The sequence below is a fragment of the Somniosus microcephalus genome, chromosome 11 (assembly GCF_052327205.1).
Source record: "Somniosus microcephalus isolate GS21.2 chromosome 11, FLI_Smic_1.0, whole genome shotgun sequence".
Taxonomy (NCBI): domain Eukaryota; kingdom Metazoa; phylum Chordata; class Chondrichthyes; order Squaliformes; family Somniosidae; genus Somniosus; species Somniosus microcephalus.
Genome location: NC_140997.1, coordinates 227,018,061 through 227,031,026, shown reverse-complemented (window position 1 = coordinate 227,031,026; position 12,966 = coordinate 227,018,061).

Here is a 12,966-nt window from a genome sequence, read left to right as displayed (position 1 = left end):
TTATTTCAGTGACAATAGGGTAATCGGGAGCGCCAACTGGGAGCCTGAGGGTATCCACTTTGGTGGCAAAAACAGGAAGGCAGATTATTATCTGAACAGCAATAGATTGGGAGAAGGGGAAGTGCAATGAGACCTGGGTGTCCTTGTGCACCAGTCGCTGAAGGTGAGCATGCAGGTGCAGCAGGCGGTTAAGAAGGCAAATGGTATGTTGGCCTTTGTAGCGAGAGGGTTTGAGTACAGGAACAAGGATGTCTTGCTGCAGTTGTACAGGGCCTTGGTGAGACCGCACCTTGAGTATTGTGTGCAGTTTTGGTCACCTTATCTGAGGAAGGATGTTCTTGCCATGGAGGGAGTGCAGCGAAAATTCACCAGACTGATACCTGGGATGGCAGGAATGACGTATGAGGAGAGATTGGGTCGATTGGGCTTATACTCGCTGGAGTTGAGAAGAATGAGAGGGGATCTCATTGAAACTTATAAAATTCTAACAGGACTAGACAGACTAGATGCAGGAAGGATGTTCCCGATGGCGGGGGAGTCCAGAACCAGGGGTCACAGTCTAAAGATAAGGGGTAAGCCATTTAGGACAGAAATGAGGAGGAATTTCTTCACCCAGAGAGTGGTGAACCTGTGGCATTCTCTACCACAGAAGGCAGTTGAGGTCAATTCATTAAATATATTCAAGAAGGAGTTAGATATATTTCTTAAGGCTAAAGGGATCAAGGGATATGGGGAGAAGGCAGGGACAGGGTACTGAGTTTGGATGATCAGCCATGATCTCATTGAATGGCGGAGCAGGCTCGAGGGGCCGAATGGCCTACTCCTGCTCCTATCTTCTATGTATCTATGTTTCTGACAGTGCGAGTAAGTGTAACTACCACCCTCCATAGTAGTGCTAGTCATCAATCACGGGTCTTCCTGCAATCTCTGGTTTCTTGACACCATGCCTAAACTTACACCCTAGTTATATAGGATGTGGAAGTAATCCTGGGCATGCTGCAGCTCCCTGCAGGATACACGGGGCGAATTCCAAGGCAAGGACAAACAGCTGTGCCTGTGGCCGAGACCATGCCCGATCTCAGGGGAAGGCTCTGCACAGATCAGCAGTGTTAAGACTGCATTGCCATCCCATACCCACCCCGTGGCTCAGTGGGTAGCACTCTCGCCTCTGAGTCAGAAGGTTTTGGGCTCAAAGTCCTGCTCCAGAGACTCGAGCACAAGAGTTAGGCCAACACCTCAGAGGTGCCGTCTTTCAGATGAGATGTTAAACCGAGGCCCCATCTGCCCTTTCAGGTGGACATAAAAGTACCGCGGCCACTATTTCATAGAAGAGCAGGGGCGTTCGCCCCGATGTGCAGGCCAATATTTATCCCTCAACCAACACTTAAATCAGATAATCTGGTCATTTATCTCATTGCTGTTTGTGGGAGCTTGCTGAGCGCAAATTGGCTTATTTTTTATTCGTTTATGGGATGTGGGCGTCGCTGGCAAGGCCAGCATTTATTGCCCATCCCTAATTGCCCTCGAGAAGGTGGTGTTGAGCCGCCTTCTTGAACCGCTGCAGTCCGTGTGGTGAAGGTGCTCCCGCAGTGCTGTTAGGGAGGGAGTTCCAGGATTTTGACCCAGCAACGATGAAGGATCGGCATATACTTCCAAGTCAGGATGGTGTGTGACTTGGAGGGGATCTTGGAGGTGGTGGTGTTCCCATGCGCCTGCTGCCCTTGTCCTTCTAGGTGGAAGAGGTTCCGGGTTTGGGAGGTGCTGTCGAAGAAGCCTTGGCAAGTAACTGCAGTGCATTTTGTAGATGGTACACACTGCTGCCACGATACGCCGGTGGTGGAGGGAGTGAATGTTTAAGGTGGTGGATGGGGTGCTGATCAAGCGGGCTGCTTTGCCCTGGATGGTGTCGAACTTCTTGAGTGTTGTTGGAGCTGCACTGATCCAGGCAAGTAGAGAGTATCCCATCACACTCCTGACTTGTGCCTTGTAGATGGTGGAAAGGCTTTGGGGAGTCAGGAGGTGAGACACTCACCACAGAATACCCAGCCTCTGACCTGCTCTTGTTGCCACAGTATTTATGTGGCTGGTCCAGTTAAGTTTCTGGTCAATGGTGACCCCCCAGGATGTTGATGGTGGGGGATTCGGCGATGGTAATGCCGTTGAATGTCAAGGGGCGGTGGTTAGACTCTCGCTTGTTGGAGATGGTCATTGCCTGGCACTTCTGTGGCGCAAATGTTACCTGCCACTTATCAGCCCAAGCTGCCATGTTTCCCACATTACAACAGTGACTATATTTCAAAAGTACTTCATTGGCTGTAAAGCGCTTCTTAATATGAAATTAATATGAAATTCCTTTGTCAGCTATGTGAAGTTGGGAGTGGCTAGAGCTGTGAGAGCGTAGACAGGAGATGAGATGGGACAGGATCACCAAGTGGGGGGAGGGGAGGGAGAAGAATGACTACCTCATCCGATAAGTGTTGTGATGATTATAGGTTACTTCAAATATACTTTAAAAAGAAATTCAGCTCATCAAAATGTGGGGCGGGGGCTCCAATGTGGGGAATGGAACACCCTCCCAAACTCTTTTATGCGAGGCATCTCCTTCTCCCACGCATGACAATGTCTTAATCCCAGCCTCAGAAGATCAATGTGAATTTATACTATTTCCCACACCAGCCATCTTATGGCCCCTTCAGGTGAGGATACTAACAGATCTCGATGTTCTGATGTAGAATTTATTGAACAGTAAGAAAGACAGACTTGCATTTCTACAGCGCCTGTCACGACCACTGGACGTCGCAAAGCGCTTTACAGCCAATGAAGCACTTTTTGGAGTGTGGTCACTGTTGTAATGTAGGAAATGCAGCAGCCAATTTGCGCACAGCAAGCTCCCACAAACAGCAATGTGATACTGACCAGATAATCTGTCTTAGTGATGTTGGTTGAGGCCGGGGATAACTCCCCTGCTCTTCTTCAAAATAGTGCCATGGAAACTTTTACGTCCACCTGAGAGAGCAGACGGGGCCTCGGTTTAACATCTCATCCAGAAAGACGGCACCTCTGACAGTGCGGCACTCCCTCAGCACTGCACTGGAGTGGCGGCCTAGATTTTTGTGCTCAAGTCTCTGGAGTGGGACTCAAACCACAACCTCCTGACTCAGAGGTGAGAGAGTGCTAGCCACTGAGCCACGGCTGACACTGTAAGGCAACAGTGCTGAAAATAGCCCTTTCCAAATGTCCAGGCCCACAAAGTTCAAACAGCACAAACCAGCAGATAAGACTAACAAGCGCCAAAAGAACAGAGTTGCCTGGGCATCATGGGCCAAACCGCCAAGGCTTCTGGGCTGTAATATGGGCACCCCCTTATCCAGGGTCACACTTGAAGAATGGTCACTTAGCTGGACGTATTATTCGTGGGTAACTAGAGCCTACATAATGTTTCCTACATTACAACAGTGACTATACTTCAAAAAAAAAGTACTTCATTGGTTGTAAAGCACTTTGGGACGTCCTGAGGTCGTGCAAGGCGCTACACAAATGCAAGTCTTTCTTTTTTTCTTTGCCCTTAGCATGAATTAGAGGCTTTGGGAGTGGCAGAAACTTGGAGGGGAAAATAACAGGCATTTCCAAGACTACTGCAATCTTAGGGCTCGATGCCGACCACAGGCCTGGGAGACTCCTACAACTTGCTCAGTCCTCTGTTGCCAAATGGGGAGAAAAAAAAACCACATTAAAAAATAGCCAGATTCATTTGCGTTCTAAACACAGGCTGAGGGACTATTTATAGAACAAGAGGGGATCTGGAAGGAATTCAACTGCATCTGGCGTGCCTGCCAATAGAACACAAAAATTGACCAGTTTTATCAGTCATTCCGACTGTTTTGCTTTGAGCTTTCCTTTCTCCTCTGAACTATTCTTACCACACTGGTTAATGCTAGCCGACCAAATTCCTGGTTGCGATTCTTTAAAGCTGCTCTTGACAAGACTTGGCTGGGAATCTGTTAACCAGTACGCCTGGATACATTATTGGTCTACTCAATCGGATCTCCTGTCCGGTATCAAGTCGTAACTGACATGAATCTTGTCATTCATGTGGAAGTGACTTATGAAATAATACTGGGCGGCCTGCTGGTGGCGCTGTCCAGGGAGAGTATAAATACTCGGGCATGGGCCCAGCTTGCTCAGGACATTCTTTAACAGGAACTAGTGAAGGACATAACTAGATCTCCATGTTGTGAAACAGTTGATTAAAGCCTTGTTTAACACTTGGACCAAGTGCCGAGTAGTTTTCCTATGTCAGTGTCCATTTCTTTAATCCGTCTAATCCCATTCCCTTGCCCTTTCCTCGTACCCTTTCAAATTTTTCTTTTCCAAAATGTTTGTCCACTTTTCTTTTAGGGACTATGATGGAATCTGCTCCCACTACTGTTTCTGGCAAGGCGTTCCATTTCTTAACGATCTTCTGCCCGAAAAACTATCCTAGCATTATTTCTGTGATGCTTTTAAATTTATGCTCTCTAGTTACTGATTCACCAACCAGTCAAGATATTTATCTTATCCAAACCAAGCTTGGTTCCGGCATTCAGTTCAAGGTGCCAATTATTCTCCAAACAATAAAATGACAACAGTTTTGTGCCCTTCCCCCTTTTTCTCTCTCCCACATGGCAGCTGTCTCTCATTCTGCCAACGCATTTCACACCTAATCTAGAGCCGTCTTTTGTCTCCACTAGTCCGATCACCATCTCGTCTGGTTTTGAATACCTCTTAATGTCTCTTCACTTCTCTTTTGTTCTTTCATCCCCCATTTCCCAGCCCCCAAACTGGCCTTTTAATCTGTTTCATTTCCTGTGTTTTTTCAGTCCTGACGAAGGGTTTTGACCTGAAACGTTGACTCTATTTCTCTCTCCACGGATGTTGCCTGGCCTGCTGAGTTTTTCCAGCATTTTCTGTTGTTATTTCAAAATGACAACAGTGACTACACTCCAAAAGTACCTCATTGGCTGTCAAGCGCTTTGAGATGTCCGGTGGCCGTGAAAGGCGCGATAGAAATGCAAGTCTTTCTTTTCAAACCAAATTGGCCAAACCACAAAAGAACGTCTTTAACTAGTCTCCCAAATTATACCTGTACACTCAGGATTAAGGTCCTTAATACACTTCCACATTATGGCCTTCTTCTGTGCTGTAACCATTCTATGATTCTATGATTATCAAATACCCCTGAGGTTGTGGTTTGACAGGAGTGAGGTGGACAGGGAAGATAGGTTCACTTCCCTGATGAAGGGTTTCGACCTGAAACGTTGACCCTATTTCTCTCTCCAAGGATGTTGCCTGGCCTGCTGAGTTTTTCCAGCATTTTCTGTTGTTAATTTGGACAGGGAACATGTTTCATGGAGAGAGAGAGAGAGGGCACATTATAAAGACAAGGGAAAAGTGATTAAAAATAAGACTTGCATTTAGAAACCCCATTACCACACCTCTCAGAAATGTTCCAAATGCTTCACTTGCAAGGAGTTACTTTGAAATGCAACGACTGTTACATTGGCAACTGCAACAGACAATTTGCTCGTGGCCGATCCACGATCGCAATGATAAGGGAGGCAGAAGAAATGTGTTTTTAGAACTTTCAGCTTTTTGTAATTAAAATTCATTCCCAGGACTTGCGCAACGCTGTCAAGGCCACATATGGTGCACATTCCCTGCTGGCCCCAGAGGTGATGGAACTTCCCCTTGAAATGCCGCAGTCCTTGTGATGCTGCTGTTGTCACAATGGTGTTAGATTGGGAATTCCAGGATGCCGGCCCAGTGACGGTGAAGGAACAGCGATATATATCCAAGCCAGGATGGCGTGTGACTTGGAGGGGAACTTGGAGGTGGCGGTGTTCCCACGACGTTGCTGCTCTCGTCCTTCTCAACGGTAAAGGTCGCTGGGGAGGGAGTTGCTGCACTCCATCCTGTAGATCGTAGCCACAGCCAGTGATGGAGTGGGTGAATATTGAGTCCCTAGAAACATAGAAGATAGGAGCAGGAGTAGGCCATTCGGCCCCTCGAGCCTGATCCGCCATTCAATGCGCTCATGGCTGATCATCCAAATTCAGTACCCTGTCCCTGCCTTCTCCCCATATCCCTTGATCCCTTTAGCCTTAAGAAACATATCTAACTCCTTCTTGAATATATTTAATGAATTGGCCTCCACTGCCTTCTGTGGTAGAGAATTCCACAGGTTCACCACTCTCTGGGTGAAGAAATTCCTCCTCATCTCAGTCCTAAATGGCTTACCCCTTATCCTTAGACTGTGACCCCTGGTTCTGGACTCCCCCGTCATCGGGAACATCCTTCCTGCATCTAGTCTGTCCAGCCCTGTCAGAATTTTATAAGTTTCAATGAGATCCCCTCTCATTCTTCTAAACTCTAGCGATTATAAGCCTAGTCGACCCAATCTCTCCTCATACGTCATTCCTGCCATCCCAGGTATCAGTCTGGTGCAAGGACGCTAATCAAGTGATCTGCTCTGTCCTGAATGGTGTCAATGTTTTTTGAGTGTTGCACCTATCCAGGTGAGTGGTGAATATTCTGACCTATTTTAATCAGTAAAATACCTATTGCTTTTTAATAAAATTATTTAAATTAATTTACCTCAGTAATAGCCAGCACTAGTCACAATAGAAATGATCTGATCTTAGCAGGGAAGCTTTTTCATAGCATCAGAGTGGTTTCGGTAAAGAACTGGGCTATTCGGCTCATCCTGCTTGTGCCGGTGATAGCTGTTCTGCCAAAACTCTATATTCTAATCATATTTCCCTGCCCTGAACCCCGTACCTTTAAATAGTTTTTTTCTTCAAGTGTTTACTTAATTCCTTCTTAACTGTCATCATTGACTTAGCTTCAGTAGAGCCATGGCTCAGTCGTAGCATGCTCGCCTGCTCATCTGCCCAAGGTCGTGGGTTCAAGTCGCACTCTAGGGGCTTGAACACAAAAATCCAGGCTGACACTCCAGGGCAGTACTGAGGGAGTGCTGCACTGTCGGAGGTGCCGTCTTTCAGATGAGACATTAAACCAAGTCTGCTCTCTCAGGTGGGTGTAAAAATCCCATGGCACTATTTTGAAGAAATGCAGGGCAGTTATCCCCGGTGTCCTGGCCAATATTTATCCCTCAATCAGCATCACTAAAACAGATGATCTGGTCATTATCACATTGCTGTTTGTAGGAGCTTGCTGTGCGCAAATTGGCTGCTGCGTTTCCCACATTGCAACAGTGACTACACTTCAAAAGTACTTCATTGGCTGTGAAGCGCTTTGGGACGTCCTGAAGTCGTGAAAGGCGCTAGATAAATGCAAGTCTTTCTCTCTTCTTCAATTGCTTCCCAAATCCAAATGGAAAAGTTCCTCCTTATTTCCCCTTTATGCCACTAGTACTAATCCTAAATTTATGCCCTTTTGTTACAGATTCACCGTTAGGTGGAAGTAACCCTTCAGTATAGCCATTCAGAAATAACCATTTTAGACCTATTCTTAATTTTGAATAATGCGATTAGATCTTCCCCTTAACCTCTTCTCAGTTCTAGTGACTGCAGCTGAATTTTCACGTCCTTCATCACACCTCTATCCTTTCATCCCAATAAATCCACACCGTGTTGTTTCCCTGGATCGAGTATCTTTGTTATCTAATCCTCCGCCTGCTACTTATAACGAAATCGTAGATGACTCGCAGAGGGAATCGTTTTCCCTGCAGAGTTTAATGCAGCTACACTAAAAGTTTTGTAACTGTATAAATACGCACCCCCCCCCCAAAAAAAAAAAAATTAGCCACCTGAAAAATGGCAAATATGAATGTGCAGGACTGGGAAAGATCACTGCAGTTACCCTGGGTTTAAGAAGTATCATATCTCAAGTTGTCCCTCAGATACACAACCAATGTTCTCGATAATTTTTTTTGATGCGCGGCCCCTTTAAGGGGCTGCGCGACTCACTCAAATTATCGCGCATGCAGGATTTTTTCCATTGTAAAGCCGTTTAGTAGCCCGCGCGGGACCTGTGTGGTCATGTGGCCATGCAGCTAAACGGGAACATTGTATACAACTCTCTTCAATTGGCGGATACAATGGGCTCGAATTTCCAAACCCCGTGGAGGCGGGTTTGGAGGCGGGAGTGGGGGGAAAATTGCAGAATCGGGGGCCACGAACCCTTCTCGCCCCCAAACCCGCCTCCATGCCCGTTTCCCAGGAGGCGGATTCCCGACCTGTGCTAGGAGCCGCCTCCCCGAGGCGGGAAGGGGATTAGTGCCAATTAACTGCCTGGTAACAGGTAGTTAACAGGCAGTTTTTAGCCTAATCCCTATTTTTAGCCCTGAAGTGTGTGCTGCCCGACGGCTCCAAACCACGCCAAGTTAGCGAGGCGGACCGTCGGGCTGAAGGGCTTGGAGGGTTCAAGATGTCCGGTGTTCAGGTGAGTGATGGGTGCATGAGTGCAGAGGTAAGTGTGTTTGGTGTGTGTAAAGTGTTTAAATAAGTTTTACTTACCTTTACTTACCTTTACAGCCTTCCTTCCTTCAGGTCTCGGGAGTCCCTCATCTCACCGGCACAGAAAGCAGAATGGCCGCGAGCTGTCGAAAGTTGCAGCATTCTGCTTTCTGTTCTGGAGAGATTTCTAACTGAGTCTGTGGAGAAGGACTGAAGTTAGAAGTCAGATTGTCAGTGTTTGACAGCTTCACAGAGCTGTCAAACGTTGATATTTCATCTGTCAAAAGCTCTTGACAGATGAAATATCAATCCCTGACGTCACCTGTAACCGAGTGTCCCTTAATTGGCCTGCTGAGCCCGCTGGGTGGGCTCAACAAGGTCAATCAAGGGAAAATCGCGTGGGTTGGCCACAAATCGATGGAGGCGGGACTACAACTCAAAAAGTGGGAGCCCCGCCTCCATCACGTCCCCATTGACAAAATCCAACCCAATCAGTCCCCGTCACCTTCCTTGCAAATGCATTTCATACATTCATCAAGGGGAGATTTAATAGAGGTGTTCAAAATCATGAAGGGTATTGATAGAGTTACCAGGGAGAAACAGTTTGCACTGGCAGGAGGGTCGGTAACCAGAGGACACAGGTTTAAGGTCATTGGCGAAAGAAACAGAGACGACATGAGGAGAAATCTTTTTAATGCAGCGAGTTGTTGTGATCTGGAACGCGCTGCCTGAAAGGTGGAGGAAGCAGATTCAATAGGATCTTTCAAAAGGGAATTAGATAGAAACATAGAAGATAGGAGCAGGAGTAGGCCATTCGGCCCCTCGAGCCTGCTCCGCCATTCAATGCGATCGTGGCTGATCAATCAAATTCAGTACCCGGTCCCTGCTTTCTCCCCATATCCCTTGATCCCTTTAGCCTTAAGAAATATATCCAACTCCTTCTTGAATATATTTAATGAATTGGCCTCTACTGCCTTCTGTGGTAGAGAATTCCACAGGTTCACCACTCTCTGGGTGAAGAAATTCCTCCTTATTCCTGTCCTAAATGGCTTACCCCTTATCTTTAGACTGTGACCCCTGGTTCTGGACTCCCCGACCATCGGGAACATCCTTCCTGCATCTAGTCTGTCCAGTCCTGGCAGAATTTTATAAGTTTCATTGCGATCCCCTCTCATTCTTCTAAACTCCAGCGAGTACAAGCCCAATCGACCCAATCTCTCCTCATACGTCATTCCTGCCATCCCAGGTATCAGCCTGGTGAATCTTCGCTGAACTCCCTCCATGGCAAGAACATCCTCAGATAAGGCGACCAAAACTGCACACAATACTCAAGATGTGGTCTCACCAAGGACCTGTACAACTGCAGCAGGACATCCTTGTTCCTGTACTCAAACCCTTTTGCTACGAAGGCCAACATACCATTTGCCTTCTTAACCGCCTGCTGCACCTGCATGCTTACCTTCAGCGACTGGTGCATAAGGACACCCAGGTCTCATTGCACTTCCCCTTCTCCCAATCTATTGCCATTCAGATAATAATCTGCCTTCCTGTTTTTGACACCAAAGTGGATAACCTCGCATTTATCCACATTATATTGCATCTGCCATGCTTCTGCCCAATCACCCAACCTGTCCAAATCATCCTGGAGTTTCTCGGCATCCTCCTCAGAGCACACACGTCCACCCAGCTTTGTGTCGTCTGCAAACTTGGAGATATTACATCTAGTTCCCTTGTCTAGATCATTAATATATATTGTGAATAGCTGGGGTCCTAGCACTGATCCCTGCGGTACCCCACTAGTCACTTGAATATACTTGAATAAATACTTGAAGGGAAAAATTTTGTAGGGCTGTGGGGGAAGGGCGAGGGGGGTGGTGGGACTAATTGGAGAGCTCTCCCAAAGAGCCGACACAGGTGCAATGGGCTGAATGGCCTCCTTCTGTGCTGTGATACCTTCAGCTTGTGTCTTAAAGTTCTCTCCTTTCTCAGTCTGAGGCTGTGCCTTGTGGTCGAATCTGTGAACGTGTTAAACAATTGGAAGTGAAGATGAAGCGGCCTGGATTTCACCGTGAGCTGCGGCACACACACGGCTTCTGCAGTCTGGGTTTGGACCAGCCGCTGCATGTGAAATGAGTTTGGAAGCCTCGACCCAGTTACCAAGCAGGCGTTGACCCACAGCATAAAACATCACATCATTCAGCACCAACCTGCAACCTCAATGGGATGAAATTCATACTGACGAACAGGTGAATGCCCACCTCTCTCTGCAGTTAACAACGTGCTAATTAAATCAGGGCCTTTGTAAAGTGCAGTATAGTGTCAGTCATGGCTCAGTGGGTAGCATCCTCACGTCTGAATCAGAAGATCGTGGGTTCCAAGTCCCACTCCAGGGACTTGAGCACAATAATCCAGGCTGACACTCCAGTGCGGTGCTGAGGGTGTGCAGCACTGTCGGAGGTGCCATCTTTCGGATGAGATGTTAAACCGAGGCCCTGCCTGCCCTCTCAGGTGGATGTAAAAGATCCCAAAGCATTATTTCGAAGAAGAGCAGGGGAGTTATACTCGGTGTTCTGGCCAATATTTATCCCTCAATCAACATCACTAAAACGGATTATCTGGTCATTATCACATTGCTGTTCGTGGGAGCTTGCTGTGCGCAAGTTGGCTGCCGTGTTTCCTACATTACAACAGTGACTACACTTCAAAAAGTACTTCATTGGCTGTAAAGTGCTTTGGGAGGTCCTGAGGCCGTGAAAGGAGCTATAGAAATGCAAGTCTTTCTTTTTTCTTCTAGTATTTGAGAATGCGATTTTGTTTGTGGGTTGTTAATCGTGAAGGAAAACAAGCATTTTCCTCATTTTTCTTTAAAGAGGCATAACCCCCAGCCCGCCGCGCCTCCCACAAAAAGAGAGCGTAAGGATTGTTGGAGTGGGAAATGTTAATGCTGCACAGGTGCCGCAGTGGGGAGGGAAGCAGTCTTCAGAGGCTGGGTTAAGATGCTTTCATATGGGAGAGAAGCAAGCTTTCATTTTCTGCCAAACCTGACCTGGGAGAGCTCAATACTGACGCTCAGTGTAGGTGGAAAAACCCCCCCACCAAAACCTGACATAAAAGCCTAGAATTTCAAGTCCATTGTGTAAAATTGTGCTCAATTTGTTAACAAAAATGAAAGCTTTCTTTCCTGAGAAAACTTGAAAGAATCTGAAGTTACACCGTTGTTAAAACTCTATCAAAGGGGCAGGCTGTTACTTTGAACTCTAGCACTAGATTGTTCTACTACATCTGTTACCTTTACCCGAGTAAAATAAATAACAAACCTTAACGTTAATCTTTGACTGTGCAGAGGTTTCTACAAAGGCAGAGTTACACCACCGCCTTGCTAGATTCTGTCGCTTGCCCCTCTCCAATCGTTTGCTCTTCCTCCACATTGCACTTATTACCAACCAAAATCGTCGGCACATGATCAGTGTCTTTGACTCCTGAATTTGCTCTCTTAGATCCTGTCGACTATGTTGTTATCGGCACCTTCTCAATGCCAATCAACCTCTCCAGCCCAGAAAGGGAACAATTTAAACAGTGGCTCTCATTCCGACAGCTAGTAAATTGTTCAGTGATTTTTAAAATTTAAAATTTAAAATTTTTGTTCTTACTTTTCCTTTCAAAAATCAAAATCAAATCAACTTTTATTGTCATTGTTAGTGCACAAGTGCAGTACAACGAAATGTAGGCTTGCGGCTCCCGAGAGTGTACATTTAGATTAAGACATTTAAACATTCAACATACATTTGGCTTGTAATACATTAACATAAACATAACCATAATAAAGTGCATTGGCAGATGTGCAGGCTTTAGAGTTTATTTGTGGAGTTCAGTAGGATGACAGCCCTGGGAAAGAAGCTGTTCCTAAATCTGGTCGTACGGGTGCGAATGCATCTGTAGCGTCTCCCAGATGGCAGGAGGGCGAACAGACTGTGGCTGGGGTGGGTAGGGTCTTTGATGATGGACCGTGACCTCCGTAAACAGCGTTTCTGGTATATGTGCTCTATGGTCAGTTTTTCCCTCTCTCTTAATCCAATCTTTCTTTCCCCCTCTTTATTTCCCTTTCTGTACCTTATTTGACTCTAATTCACCCTCCTCCTCCGTCCTTTCTCTGTTTCTTTCCCGATCCTTACATCTCATTGGTTGAGGAGATAGGCCGTCGGTCCCACCCTTCACCCTTCACCCTTCACCCCCAGATGCCCCGTTGCCTTCGCCGCCGCGTTATCAGCTCGCTCTTCCAGCGAGTTATGGGCCAAAGGATTTCGAACTGAAGGGAAAAAGTCTAACGAACGGGGCACAGCATGAGATACCCCGCTCCAGCAAAAACCACTGCTGTTTAAAGACAAGGGGGGATATCATGACTTTGAGCAATAATGTAAAACAACAACAACAACTTGTATTTATATATTAACATAGTAAAGCGTCCCAAGGCGCTTCACAGGAGCGATTATCAAACAAAATTTGACACCGA